Source organism: Acomys russatus, chromosome 29, assembly GCF_903995435.1.
Source record: "Acomys russatus chromosome 29, mAcoRus1.1, whole genome shotgun sequence".
Lineage (NCBI taxonomy): Eukaryota > Metazoa > Chordata > Mammalia > Rodentia > Muridae > Acomys > Acomys russatus.
Window position 1 is genome coordinate 16,123,425 of NC_067165.1, and position 15,640 is coordinate 16,139,064.

Below are 15,640 nucleotides of genomic sequence, written 5' to 3' on the forward strand. Positions count from 1 at the left end.
CCCTGTCTGTCAACAGAGGAATTAATAAAAATTGTGATATTTATACATAATGGGTTTTTCATCTGTGAACAATAAGGGAGTTATGTCATGTGACTATACTTATTTATAACCCATAATAATTACACTTATTAATGTTCCCACCACAGTGTACAGAGTTCCTTTTTCTCTACATTCTCTCTCTCTCTCTCTCTCTCTCTCTCTCTCTCTCTCTCTCTGTGTGTGTGTGTGTGTGTGTGTGTGTGTAGGTCAGAAGGTAACCTCAAGTGTTGTTTCTTAGGAGTTGTCCATTCCCCTCCATCTTTTTTATTCTTAAAACGGGATCTTTCCTAAATAAAATTCCAAATCTTTTCTTCTAATGATTTGAATCTGGCACAAGTAAGCTCCTAGATATGTCCTATCCTGGGAGAGAACTGACTAGAACAGTTCTAGACAGAACTGTCTAAAAGGCAAGTTACCTGCTTGCAAGATACAGTGGTAGGGCAGTCACAGGATAGAGTTCCAACAAAAATGGGAGAAATCTTTTTATTGATTGTTGGGAAATTTTATATAATGTAACCCAATCTCTCACTCATTTCTTAGTCCTTCCATATCCACCCTCCATCCTGTAACCCTCTCTAAAAGAAAATAAGAATTAAAGAATATCTTGCCGACCCCTCTGGGCACAACCTGCTTCTCTGTCACTTGCAGCCTTCCCTCATAAAAGCTCTACATGACTGAAATTGTCATGTCTCCAGTTCTGCCATCCTTGTAGCATTCCACTCTTCTGTCTTTCCTGCCTCTCCATCACATACTCATTTGTTGCAGTAGCATTGGGAGCTGTGGTTTGTCACCTAGTATACCCTTGTACCCAAACAGCTTTACCTATGAATGTTTACTGCAATGAATGAGTCCTTGGTCTGGTTCAAAGCCTCTGGCATCAGCTAAACTATCAGGACTGGTTATCCTGATGCTGCTCAGAGTCATGGAGATCCTATGGTTATGGTGACACAGGACCCGTCACGTGCTCCAGCAGCTCCTAGATGGGGTAGATGTTGGGCCAACTCTAGGCCCTGGATCTAGGCCTGGGTGGTAGCTGAATTAGTCAGCTTAGTTCTCTGCCCTGTCTCCTCCCCCCAGCTCTCCTTATGCTGATCCATGGAGGGGTGGACCAGCTGTCCCTACCCCAACTGCCTATGCAATGGAGCTATTGAGCTCCCCGCATTTGCATCACTGCCTGTACTACCAGCTAGTGAGGGGCAGTGCTAGCACTCCCATGCCCACACCACAAGGGATGGGGCCAGCTCAAGGGAGAAGGTTTTTAAGAATAAAAGAGCCCCTAGTTTGGGGGTTGGGGAGTATTAGTATTGCTCAGTGGTAGAGCACCTGCATAGAGCATACTTGAAGCACTGGGATAAATTCCCAGCACCTTGGGGATAATGTATCACTAGTCTAGAGTAAGTTCTCAATTCTGCAGAAGACATTACATTCAATTCCAAGATAAGAGAATAGTACTTTGTGGTTAATTGTGTCTTCTGAGCCCTACCCTTTCATTCCAAGAAGATCTCATTGGCCTATGATTCTGCATCTGTGACTACCTTCAGAAGCTGTACACTTTTATAGTGTTCTACTTCTGTCCCTTTGGTCCAGTCTGGAGGCATTTCTGCTGGTGTGAGATTCTCAAAACCTTGTCAGTCTTCGCATGACATGTACTGGTATCCATGCCATTTGATGAGACTTCTTTACATATTTTTCCTATATAATGTATTCCTATATCTGACTTTTGCTGAGGTGCTTGAATAAATGGCACACAAATGATTGTCCAGCTGCATTTTTTACCTTGCTTTCAGAGTGCACTCTTTGAATGAGCACAGAATTTTCCAAGTTATCAGTTGATGGTTTCTTTTTGCTGACTGTTTTCTCAATTTGTATTTTGTCTTCTGTCTTCTACGGTTTCTTTTAATCATCAAGAAGACTCAAGATAAGCATCTCAGTTAATCACTTTTCCTTTCTAGAAAAATCCAGCTGCTAAACACAATTCAAAGTTTTCTGCCATTTTATTATAACAGAGTTTTCTCAAAGATGTCCAATAACTTGTATTTTATTTCCTTCTAAGGTCCCACCATAAATACCTTTAGTGTTCACAGTTTGTAACCACCTGTCCCATCAAGTTAAGGTGTTTTCTATTAAGGACCTTGAACTTCTTCCATCTCCTCCTCATAACTTAATTCCAGGATCAAGTTCTGATTTTTTAACTGTATTAAGCAGCATTCCATTTTTGGTAGAAACATCATTATTAGTTTCCTAGGGCTGCTAGAGCTGAAAGGCAAGGAGGGCTCTTCCCCTGCAGGCATTAGAGAGCACATAGCTTGGTGTCAGACATCAGCCACTGTAGCAGGGTACACTCTAGAGCTGCTACAGAGCACAGCAGCCCTGGGGAAAGCAAATGGGATTGTTATCTGGATGCTGCGCTCATCAGTGCAAGGCAGTGAGCACCAAGTTTAGAGGCCTTTGAGACTTCTGAGTCCTAGGTTGACAGGCATGTGCCACTATGCCGGCCTCCTTTGTCTGTCTTCATGAGAACCTATAGTTTTTGTGCCTTTTAAAAAAAAAAAATTATTGCTTTCTGAGACGCGGTGGTGCGTGCAGCGGAGCTCTGTTCACTCTGCTCCGGTCCTGACTCACCGCTGTTCGTTCCTGCTGAGGAACAAGTCGGTCAGGAAGCCGCGCCGCAGCCATGGCTTTTAAAGATACCGGAAAGACGCTCATGGAACCCGAGGTGGCCATTCACCGAATTCGAATCCCGCTCACCAGCCGCAACGTAAAGTCGCTGGAGAAAGTGTGTGCCGACTTGATCAGAGGCGCAAAGGAAAAGAATCTGAAAGTGAAAGGACCGGTGCGCATGCCTACCAAGACACCGAGAATCACTACCAGAAAGACTCCTTGTGGTGAAGGTTCCAAGACTTGGGATCGTTTCCAGATGAGAATCCACAAGCGACTCATTGATTTATTTACACAGTCCTTCTGAGATTGTTAAGCAGATTACTTCCATCAGTATTGAGCCAGGAGTGGAAGTTGAAGTCACCATTGCAGCCGCCTAAGTCAACTATCTTAATAGATTGGCTTAACCGGTTTAAAAAAAATTATTTTTAGTATTAACATCAATGTTGAAGATCTTTTAGAATACTATATAAATATTGTTTTCCACTAAGACTTATCCATGGTACTTCTGGTGGGAGAAAGCTCTAGTGATATGAAATGTTGGTTGCCAGGACCATCAGTTCAATTTACTTTACTTGCATTGAGCATATTCATAAATTGCCATGGTGGTAATATGAAAGTAACGAACCTTCTAGAGGCCAGCTGGGGCACAGAGCACCAACAGAGACCTGCACGGCAGCTGCCACTGTTGTGCACAATTCACCTAAAAGGTTTAAGGTTTCTGTCTTATTCCCTTTGAAACACATACTTTGCAAAATCCAAATACTGTGTTTTAGTACTGTGTGCTTCTAACTTTAAATTTTATTCAGTTTAAATTTTTTTAACTTATTTTTGAGAGAATTATAATGTGATTTACGCGCTCTAAGTGTGAGCCATATATAACTGTAGTATAGAAGAGAAATTCTTTACTAAGGAAAAGGAGTCAGGAGGGCTGAAAGAGAGGGTTCTCTAATTTCTAGGTTAAATTGTAAAGGATGAGTTTGGTGTATAGCAGATGAGTCAAAGTGTTACAAATCTTTTAGAACAGCTTGGAAGAAGAAAGGAAAGAGACAAGCTGAAGCAGAGTGTAAAACTTTGATAGGCAGTGATGGCGCACACCTTTCCTCCTCGCACTCAGGAGACAGAGGTGGGCAGGTCTTTGAGTTTGAGGCCAGCCTGGTCTACACTACACACAGAAACCCTGTCTCAAAAAAAGATTTTTTTTTTTTTTTGAATCTTGTATTGAAGTGATTATACATTCTGAAGAACACATTTAGAGTGGGAGTTTTTACATTCTAGTCTTTGCCTTTTACCCCTTTATGTAACTTTTAAGATGAATAAAAACAACATGGCACAATTTGGACCTAGTAGTCTCATGACTATCTCTGCAGCCATAGCTTCCATGCACAGAGTGGGGTGCTAAATGGAGTTTGGAATCTTAGTTCTTCCCAGCCTCTCTCCTCAGGAAAGTTGGACCTTTTAGTGCAGCCAAGTAATAAACAGGTTTTGTTTGTTTGTTTACTGTGTATGTTTAGAGATACTCAGCTTTGAATGATTTTTTTTTTCTAAAAAGCCCTGTTTGTGTTTTATATTACAGAAGTTCTTCCAGGTTTCTGGTTCTCTGGTGACACTCTTCCCTATTTCCAGCGCTATAATATACGTGTATGATATCTTTTAAAAATCTTTTGTCATTTCAATGCATGGCTTTTAAAAGGCTTTTAATCAGCTAGAATTTGCCTTTGTGTCACATAGATTTCCTTAATAAGTTGTGAAAACTGTATTCAGAAGTCTTTGTAAGGCTGAATTATAATCATGATTATGTTACTCAACTCCTTTCATCATGAAAGTACTTTTAAATAATCCTATCAAGTCACAGTGACTTACAGATATTAAAGTAGCCATCTTATTTTTGTTTAATTTTAGAAGGTTTTCATTAACTATTTTTCTTTCAGAAACCTATTCATGGTTTCTAATTACAATCCTTCTAGGTAAAATATTTTAAAAATTCAAACATGATTACTATGTTTATTCTTATCCTATTTTTTAAAAAAATTGTACCATTTTTCTTAGCTATTGGAGTACTTTCATTAATTCATAAATACTGTCTCCTTGGCGCCAGGCATATTCTAGGTGTTGAGATCTAGGACTGAGTAAATAGCACAGGCAAGGCCATGTTGAGAGAGGCAGATAAATAGAGGTAGAAATATTTCAATGGTGTTAGTAACAATGTAGATAACTAAACAATAATATAACAGAGAAGGTATGAATGACAACCTTTGCGCAAGAGGTCAGGGGAGGTTTCTCTGAGGAGCTTACGTTTAAACTGAGACCTGGAAAAATAAAAAGTTAGCCAAGTGAATAGAAGAATGAAACATTCCAGGTGACACAGAGATTCTTGGCCACTCAGTTGAGGTGGAGAAGACTCCTGTGGCTGGAGAATGGAGGGACTAGTGAGCTAGGGCATGGGATACAAGAGAGGCAGCTCATGGCCACATCCCATTGTACTGTGTAGGCCATGGGAAGGCACTTGCAGCCTTTGAAGATTTTAAGTGAGAGTGATCTGATCAAATTTACATTAATATATAATCAAGACACGACTATAAAATGGTCAGTACTGAGAACCTCTCATATGCAAAAGCAAATGCAAAAGATAGCATTTTCCACAAAGTAAAATAGAGTATTCTGGTTTTCTTGAAAACACTAAACCTTAGAGGTAAGAAATTTGTCCAGATTCTATTGCTTTTGAGTAAACTTGCACCGTTAACTAAATGTGTAAACTTGAACAAATTTTCAGACCTTTTGAAATGACTTCCTCAACTCTACTGTGAAAATAATAGCACTTGCCTTGTAGAGTAAGCACAGAATAAAATTAAACATTTTAATACATGTGAAATGTTTAGAGAAAATTTGGTACATAATAAACCTTAATAGATGTCTATTGCTAATATTCATTCTTTCAAGCTTTTGCCCCATAAGCTGTGCTCTTACGCTTTGAGCTATGTATTTGTTGGTATGGAATTATGTTTTATCCAAAACCAAAGGGGTTGTCTTCTCCTAGTGAGTCTTCAGAAGCATATTTGACACATCTGTTTTCCAGGTTCATGTTCTTCTTTCCTATTCCTTTGGACCACTTTTTCCTAACCTCTTTTTGTTTGTATGTATGTCCCATCCTATTGTTTCTTTTATATTTTCCAAGCTTTATGAACAGTTGAAACATGGGACCTATGGCATTCTACATTTAATCTAGCTTTATTTTTTAAAAAGCAATTCACCCTGCTGATCATAGTCAGTATCCAGATTGAGGTAACAAACATGTTAGAAACATGGGTTTCCTTCTGTCGTTTTTGAGGGGATGTAGAACAGCATAGAGATCGGAGATACTATAGTTAAACATAGTTGGAGAGATGCTGGAGATGTCACTCAGTGGTCAAGAGCACTTGCTACTTTTGCAGAGCACCTGAGTTTGGTCCCCAGCACTCGTATCAGGTAGTTCTCAACTGCCTGTAACTGTAGCTCCAGAGGATCCAACACCGTCTTCTGACTTCCACAGGTACCCACACACATGTTCATAAACACAAACACATGCAGTACATCAATAAAAAACAGGGCTGGAGAGATGGCTCAGTGGTTAAGAGCACGTACTGTTTATTTTTGGAGAAGACCCAAGTTTGCTTCCCAACACCCAGACCTACCTGTAACTCTAGGGAATCTGATGCTTCTGGTCTCTGCAGGCATCTGCACTCATACGCACATAACCAACACACATACACATAATTGAAACTAAAATTTTAGTACATAAACAAAAATGGCTTAAGTCACTTATGAAAAGGGATTTTTTTAAATAAAAAAATAAAATGAAAATAAAAATAAGTTTTTTTGTTTTAAAGAATATTGTTTGGGTTCAAATTCTGATTTTTCTTTTCTCCTTCCTTCTCCTCCTCCTTCTTCTTCTTTTTCATCTTCCTCTTCTTCCTCCTCCTCTTCCTCTTCTTCCTCTTCTTCTTTCTCCTCCTCCTCCTCTTCTTCTTCCTCTTCCTCTCCTCCTTCTTCTTCTCCTTCTCCTTCTGTTTTGGTTTTTCAAGACAGGGTTTCTCTATGTAGCCGTGGATGTCTTGAACTCACTCTGTATACCAGAATGGCCTCAGACTCACAGAAATCCATCTACTTCTGCCTCCCCAAGTGGTAAGATTACAAATGTGCACCACTGCGCTCAGCTAAATCTGATTTTTCTAACAAAAGAAAGTTAATTGACCTTTCTTGGTATCACTTCCTTAGTAGTAAAAGGAGATAATGATATTATGCCATATGGTGAATATTCAACTAGATAGTATCTGTCAGTGAAATACTTAGTATGCTACCTAGTATATTGTGGACACTTTAATGATAGCTATATAACATTAAGAATTAATATTAAGGGCTGGAGAGTTGGCTCAGAGGTTAAGAACACTGGCTGCTTTTCCAAAGGTCCTGAGTTCAATTCCCAGCAACCACATGTGGCTCACAACCATCTATAATGAGACCTGGTGCCTTCCTCTGGCCTGCAGGTGTACACGCAGGCAAAACACTGTGTACATAATAAATGAAATAAAATAAAGAATTAATATTAATATATGTAACAGTTTACAACTGATTTTTATAGTATCATATGCTGAATTTGTCCAAGCTTTCTTGGTTTCAGGAGTGGTCAGAATGATGTTTTATCACATTTAGAAAAAATGCTGCCATAGTCCTGTTGATATTTCAACCACATTTCTTTCTTTTAAAAATTTACAGTAATACATGCAAGTGTAGTGGAACGTGCATAGAATCCTACCACTTGGAAGCCTGAGAAAGTGGATTGTGAATTCAAGGCAAGCCTGGGCTACATACATATCAAGTCTGAGGCTTATATAGTGAAAATTTGTCTCAGAAAAAACAAGACAAAAAAACAAAACAAACAAAACAAAACAAAAAAAACCAAAAAACTTTTCAAAATTATCAAAATCTCTCTCTCTCTGTAATGTCCAATACAGTTGCTACTAACCCCTATCACTGTGATTTCATTTTACAGTAATTACCACCATATAAAATCTAACACCATGGTTGGAGAGATGGCTCAGCAATCAAGAGTACTGACTGCTCTTCCAGAGGACCCAGGTTCAATTCCAGCACCCACATGGCAGCTCACAACTGTCTGTAACTTCAAGATCTGATACCCACAGACTTATATGCAAGCAAAACACCAATGCACATAAAACGAAAATAAAATTTCAAAACCTAACTCCAAATACATTCAAATTGTGGGGTTAAGTTTTCAAAATATGTATAGTGGGAGTTTAGTTCATAACTCATATTAATAGGCTTTTGTGACTTTCGGATTTTCTGGCTTTCTTTGGTTAGTTGAAGACTGTTTATATTCAGTATTTGCATAGGAACAAATAAAGAAAACATCTTTACTTATTTCTATGAGTACAGAGTTTAGTTGTACTTGTGGCACTTTTTATAAGGTTGTAAATGGAGCTTTTATTCTCCTGTTTCCCTTGCTGTCTTGGAGGCTTACTGCCTCTGTCTGCCAACCTAGGTGTAGTCCTGGAAGCTTCTAGCCTCTGTACAATCTAACCTAGGCCTAGAATGTTTTCAATCTCTGAGATTTATAGTTTAATAAGCTCACTCTTTCTTGTTCTTACTGAGCTCTGGGCTGCTGGTTCAATGCCGCTGTTTGGCTCAAACTCCTCTCCCAGCTGACTTACTCAATCTGCTTTCTCCCTCATCCCCTGAATTGCTCTGCTTGGCCTCAAACTGACTCCAGCAATTTTTTCTAGTCTTCTGGCTCTTTCTCATTCTCTGGCCCATTCTGTTTTCATCTATGTCTAGCTTGTTCTCCTATTCAACCTTTCTCTGTAAAACTTTCCTGGTAAAACTGCTTCCTCTCTCTGTCTGCATAAGGTGATACTCTAATAACAATATATATATATATTATTTTTAAATGTATTTAAATGCGTTATTTTGCCAAGCAGTGGTGGTACACGCCTTTAATCCCAGCACATGGGAGGCAGTGGCAGAGGCAGTGGATCTCTGTGAGTTTGAGGCCTACCTGGTCTACAGAGTGAGTTCCAGGACAGCTAAGGCTACACAGAGAAAGCCTGTCTCAGAAAAAGAAAGGAAGAGAGGGAGGGAGGGAGGGAAGGAAGGAGGAAGGAAGAGAAAAGAAAAGAAAAGAAGGAAAGAAAAGGAAGGAAGGAAAGAAAGAAATGCATCTTAACACTGCAGCCCAGCATTAGCACTTACAGGTCTCACTGTAGGATTTTAATTGTCTTCTTTCTCTCCACTCCCTTTCTTTACAGATGGAGAAATTAACCTACAGAGAAACTGTCAGAGGTTAGAACAAGATATAGGTGGATCCAGGAATAAGTTCCAAGCCTCATCACTCCTTGCTTAGTTTTAGTCCATTGACTATGCAGCCTAGTGGTAAGTATTCACTCATGCTATCCTATCAATAAGTAGAATTAAGGAGACCTACAAAGGAGTAAGAAATTCCTTTTTACTAATTAGATTCACTATTATGTTCTACATACTTTATTTTTAAGTTTGGTGTATGCATCTGCATGTGGATTTGTACAAATGAGTGCAGGTGCCTATAGAGGTCGGAGGAGGGCATTGGATCCCCTGGAGCTGGAGTAACAGGAGCTACAGCCATCTGACTTGGGCATTGGGAACCAAACTCTGGTCTTCTATAAAAGCAGTAAATGTTTTTAATGGCTGAGCCATCTCTCTAACCTCCTTTCTCTTTCTTTATACCTATACTGGGTTTTGTTGTTGTTGTTGTTGTTAACAGAATTTTCCAAGTTGCGAAAGGAAATGGGAAGTTTTGCTTTTTAAAAAAAATTTATTTATTTATTATTATGTATACAGTATTCTGCCTGCATTTACACCTGCAGGTCAAAAGAGGGCATCAGATCACATTATAGATGGTTGTGAGCCACCATGTGGTTGCTGGGAATTGAACTCAGGACCTCTGGAGGACCAGTCAGTGTCCTTAACCTCTGAGCCATCTCTCTAGCCTGGAAGTTTTGCTTTTTAAATAGCTAAAACTATTTTTCTGTTTGGCCAGACTAGGGATTATTAAGGGGGAAAAAAAACAACCAAAAACCTAAACTCTAGTAAATTTCTTATCTGTGTGAACACCACATTCTAAGCATTTTATTTTAGATTTTTGAGACAAGGTTTCAATATGAGGTCTAGCTGCCCTGGAGCTTGATGTGTAAACCAGACTGGCCTTGAACTCACAGAGATTTGTAGCACTCATTTTTTAAAACTTTGGGGTGTTTAAGCCTGAACCTCCTTTCCAACCTCCCAGCCCTACATAGGAGAGAGAAAGTTAGTTGCGGGGAGGAGCCCCTTTACTTCTCCAGGCTGTTTAGGGTCTAAGGGTCTTTGGGGCTATACCAATCTCCATCAACAACAGACACAGCCAGCAGTCTCCTCTAAGCCATTGAGCCCAAAGCGTTTCTCTCTGCTCCAAACCACCATGCCATCCATCTCTAATCTCTTCAAACTGCTACACACCACATGTCAACACTGCAGGCCACACCACACTCTCTCTGGGCTCTCATTTGTATCCTCAGAGCCTAGACCATGCTTCCCCTGGTGCCACACAGGGAAGGCCTTACCAGCTGGCAAAAGCCATGCCTCGCATGAGACAATTAACAAGAGTGGACAAACTAAGCTCAAACTGAAATCCCACACTTGAGATTAAAACAAAGAACATAATTATATAACAACAACTGAGTTTATGAAGAAACCAAAACTTCCATTACAGATATTCATCTGCCTCTGTCTCCTAGGTGCTAGGATTAAAGGGTACTCCATCGCTCCCAGCCCTTCATGCTAACTAAGCACTTTGTTTCAACTTACTTAAATATCATTAAAATGTATAGTCATGCTTTTACACATAAGGCCTTATTCCCTGGCCACACTGAAGCACAGCTGTCCAACGTGGCATTCTCCAGCAGAAGACCAGTACAATAGCATATATAATTTAGAACTTTTCCATTAGTCACATTAAAAAGATAAGAAACATGGGAAATTATTTTATACTGTACTTGATTTTTCTATCTAAAAGATTATTTTGACATGTGACCAACATAAAAGTAATAAAAGGGTGTTTAGAATCTATTTAGCATATCTTAAATCAGGTCCTAGATTTTATCAGAAATACTTGAATTTGTATTTAGATTTTTAAAATGATTTCAAGCTGAAGAGGTGTGTAGGCTTAGATTTTTCACAATCCTACCATATTTAGGGTTCTTAAACCCTTCTATCTCCCTTCCAACCCCCAACCAGAGGTAGGAGAGAACACAGGTTAATAGGGGTGGGGGATGTGGACCTTTTTAGACATAGTTCCTTGCGCTAATTCCACTCTGCATTGTCAGGTTACCAGCTGTCCAGTCCAATAACAAACACCAAACAGCAACACAAATCGGCAGAGGCACCATCCACCAAAAATAGCAAGGCTCTACCAAATTAGTACAAGTCAGCGAAAACATCCAGAGTCAGCTGTAGTACCATGAGAAGTTCTCTGGAGCATTTCTCTCTGTGAAGGGAAGACCAGCAAAGCAATGTCAACTGTTGAAATGCGTAGCGATGCAAAGGCGTTGTCTCACTGTCCGTGGGCTTCTACTTATATTCTTTCTAAATATCACGCTCCCTCTCTTGTGTCTGTTTCAGCAAAACATCACACGCCCTCTCATAAGACAGCTTCCAGAAACACATCGCATGCTCTCGCACAAGAATGCTTCCAGCAAAATATCCAGTGCCCTCTCATGAGTCTGTTTTCCATTAACAAAGGTCACATGCGTCTCCGAGTCTGTTTTCAGGTGACCAAGATCATATGCCTCCTCACAAGTTTGCTTTCAACTGAGGATAAACACATTGCACAACCCACATTTGGGACCAAAACAAAAAAGAAACATCTGAAAGAAACCAAAACTTTCATTACAAGGTGGCTCACCAGTTGGGAGCACCTGCTGTTCCTGCAGAGGATGAAAGTTTGGTTCCTGGTAACCACACAGTGGCTCACACCATTTGTAGGCACACACATTGTAAAAGCATGCAGGCAAACTCTCTTGCACATAAAATCAATAAATCTAAAAGAGAAAAAAGATCACAGTTGGAAAAGTAAGTTCACATATCACATTTTGTTCCAAATATTAAGGCTGGCAGATCTGGGCCCAAGGGGGCCTGCAGTAACTGTTGCACCAACCAAGGACAATGCATGCAGTAAACCTAGACCCTTGTTCAGATCCAGCCAATGGTTGAGGAGAGAGCAGGGACTGCCTCTGACATGCACTCTGGTGCCTCCATCTGATCACTTCCCCTTGGTGGGGAGACCCAGCAGCACACAGAGGAAGGGGAAGCAGGCTATCCGGATGAGACCTGATAGGCTGTGGTCATATGGTGGGGGAGGAGGTCCCCTTCTGTCAGAGGTCTAGAGGAGGGGAATAGGGCAGAAGCGCGAGGGAGGGTGGGAATGGGAAGATAGATACAAGCGAGGGGATAGCAACCAGGTTATAATCTGAATAAACTATAATAAATTAAAATTTAAAAAGATTTTCTCAGATATACGAAAGTTTTCTCAGTAGCTGTAGTCAGTTTTTAAATTTAAATTAATAAAAAATACACAAAACAGCCGGGCGTGGTGGCGCACGCCTATAATCCCAGCACTCAGGAGGCAGAGGCAGGTAGATCGCTGTGAGTTCGAGGCCAGCCTGGTCTACAAAGTGAGTCTAGGATGGCCAAGGCTACACAGAGAAACCCTGTCTCGAAAAACCAAAAAAAAAAAAAATATATATATATATATATATATATATATATATATATATATACAAAACTGCATATTTACTTCTTCAGTTACCACAGCCACATTGCCAGTACTCAGTTCTTCACGTGGCCAGTGCCGCCATGTGAAACTGAGCAGTAATGCAGTGCTTCATTCCTTCTTGACTCACTTCACTTCGTGGCTTGGCTTTGCTGTCAGTACGCCAGCTCCAGCTCCAGCTCCAAGGCTCAGCACAAGTGTGTCTTTTCTTTAAATTCTTACTTCTTCCACCCCTGTTCTAGAAATGGCTCTTCACCCGTGTCTTCTCCTGAGTCCCCATACTTAGTTATAAAGTAATATGTGTAATACTTTAATGTGTTTATTTATGTGTTTTTCTCTCTTTACTAGACCAAAAAGTAGATGTCCTGTTATTTTTTGAGTTCTAATTACCTAACACAAGGCTGGGACCTATGTGGAATCAATGAATTTTTATTTTAAGCATGAAGGAGCAGTTTCCATAAGGAATTAGTAGACACTTTAGAGAATTATTTTGAAAATAGTAAGTTTGAAATTGAATTTAAATATAATACTGAATGACAGAATATGAAGGATTCGCTGTTTTTCTATCCATTCATTTCACTGAATGGATGTATGATATATGATAGAGGAGACGGCATAGTCTGTGTGGGTTAGTGGCTCTTAGTCGGGAGAGACACATGCTCTTAGATACAATTGGTACAAAATGTGTCATTGCCCAGGATGTTCTTTGGTTCTTAATGAAAGAGAATTCCAAGGTTTCCTAGGATCTTAGTAGTTTATTTAGTTACTTCCCTTGTCCAACCCATGGATTCCTTCTCAGCTCAGAAAGTTTTCCATATCCTTTGTAATAAGTGTTACCCAGCCTTTCTGATTGCCCATTTTTGGGTATGAATAATCACAGGACAAGTCTCATTATCTGAGTTTCTGACATGTACAATGAAGGTTCTTTAAGATGCCTCAAATAAGGGTCTGGGGAGATGGCTCAGCAGTTAAGAGCACTTGATGCTCTTCCAAAGGACTGGAGTTTGAATTCTAGACCCATGACATACGACTCGCAACTACCTGTAATTTTAAATCCAGGGGCCTAATGCCCTCTTTTGACCTCTGTAGGCACCCACATACATGTGTGTATACAGATACACCCGTGCCACACACATGCACACATACATTCCTATAACCCTGCATGCCTCAGCCAGACAATGGTGGCACAGACCTTTGATCCCAGCACTCTGGAGGCAGAGGCAGGTACATCTCTGAGTTCAAGGCCAGCCTGGTCTACAGAGTGAGTTCCAGTACAGCTAGGGCTAAACAGAAAAACCCTATTTTGAAAAACAAACAAACAAACAAACAGACAAAGATGCTGCTAATAAAAAAAATATGTTTTTTTGAAGTTCTTGGTGAGCACACCATATAATATTATCTGGAACAGGGCTCTTTATCTGCTTTATTCAGTGATAAATCTCAGTATTTAAAGTAGTGACTGATAAATAGCAGATGATAAATATTTGCTGAATGAATAAACCTACATAAGCATGGTTACAGGTGTTATTTCTATTTTTCTTATTCTTCAGTAGTTTCATATATGTATATAATTAATTTAAATCATTTTACTTCCATTTCCCTTGCTTATTTTCTCTCCCTCTCTTGCTAAATCCTTTCTTCTTCCTAAGATATCCCCTTTTTACTTTCATGTTGTTTATGCTTACATGAGCCTAAGTCAGGGATTTTTTAAAAATTATTTATTTATTATGTAAACAATGCTCTGCCTGCATGTATGCTTACAGGCCAGAAGAGGGCACCAGATCACATTATAGATGGTTGTGAGCCACCATGTGGTTGCTAGGAATTGAACTCAGGACCTTTGGAAGAGCAGCCAGTGCTCTTAACCTCTGAGCCATCTCTCCAGCCCAAGTCAGGGATTATTTACTGTAGTGTGGACAACTTTCCACTGAAGAAAATGACACCTCCCTCACCAGCACCCATTATCTGCCAATAGTATCTCAGGTAAAGGATGGATGGGAGCTCATGAACTTTTCCTCTGTCCATGGTGAAATGTTGACTGGCCCAATCTTGGCTGGTGTTCATCATATAACTACAGTGGCTGTGGCTCATCAATGTGTTGGCCATGTTGGCTTCTTAAGACTTTTCACATCACACCTCCTCATCCTCTGGCTCTTTTATGTTTTCTGTCCCCACTTCCATAATGTTTCCTGGGTCTTAGAAGTGGTAATGTAGATGTCCTGTTTAGGGTAGAGCACTGTCAGCTTATTCTTGTTGACAAGTTTGGATTTCTTCATTAACTGTTTCCAGCACCAATAAGAAGCTTCTCTGACAAGACTTGAAAACAGCACCAATCTGTGCGTATAAACGCTAATAGTTACAAAGCAATTTGGCAACTTGTTTATTTAGCAGAAAAATACCAGTAAGTTCCCCTGTAGGGCCTGTGATCCTCCCCAGTCATGGGCTTTTTACTAGGCTTACAGTACCAGCCACGGGTTTCCGTCTGTGGACTGGGCCTCAAATGACTCTCTTGGCAGGCTGCTTCTGGAGCTTGCAAGGTTCACAGCTGGGTAAGACACGTTGATTGCTTTTTTCTCATGGTAGTCTCCATCGTGCCCTCTGACACAATGAGAGCTGGCCAGCAGGAAGGAAGCTTCTAGCTCAGTTCTAGCTTGAGTTCTGTAAGTGTGTGGCTACATTTACAGGGTCCTCCCATCAAGTTCTCGTGGGTACCCAAGGACAGTGGCAAAAATCAGTATTCTAGCATCTGTAGGTGTCTCCTAACCAAATAGAGAGTTATCCTCCTAGGTATTATTTCAGCTTACCTGTGGATTAATTTTTTGTATAATGTTATTGTATATTTATCTTTCTTTGCTCTTGCCCAACCAATCCTTCTTCTTAATCTTACTGCACCCTAATTCTCACCTCTAAAAAGATACTGATAATGCCCGATATGACATATATGAGACAGTTTCTTTGGCCTAGGACATGAGTATAGTAGATGTTAGTTGAACCTGAAATGAAATTAATGCATAAATGTCTTAGCCTTCCTTCATCCCGAGATGCCCTGTCACCCTCCTGAGCAAGTTAACAGTCTTATAGCTAAGAACTGAGGATTTGTTTGCTATA

The 15,640-nt window shown here is 40.1% G+C and overlaps 1 pseudogene; it reads left to right on the forward strand.

The window, feature by feature from the left end:
• Positions 1-2,601: 2,601 nt before the first annotated feature.
• On the forward strand, positions 2,602-3,104 carry LOC127211796 (40S ribosomal protein S20-like; annotated as a pseudogene).
• The last annotated feature ends 12,536 nt before the right edge of the window (positions 3,105-15,640 follow it).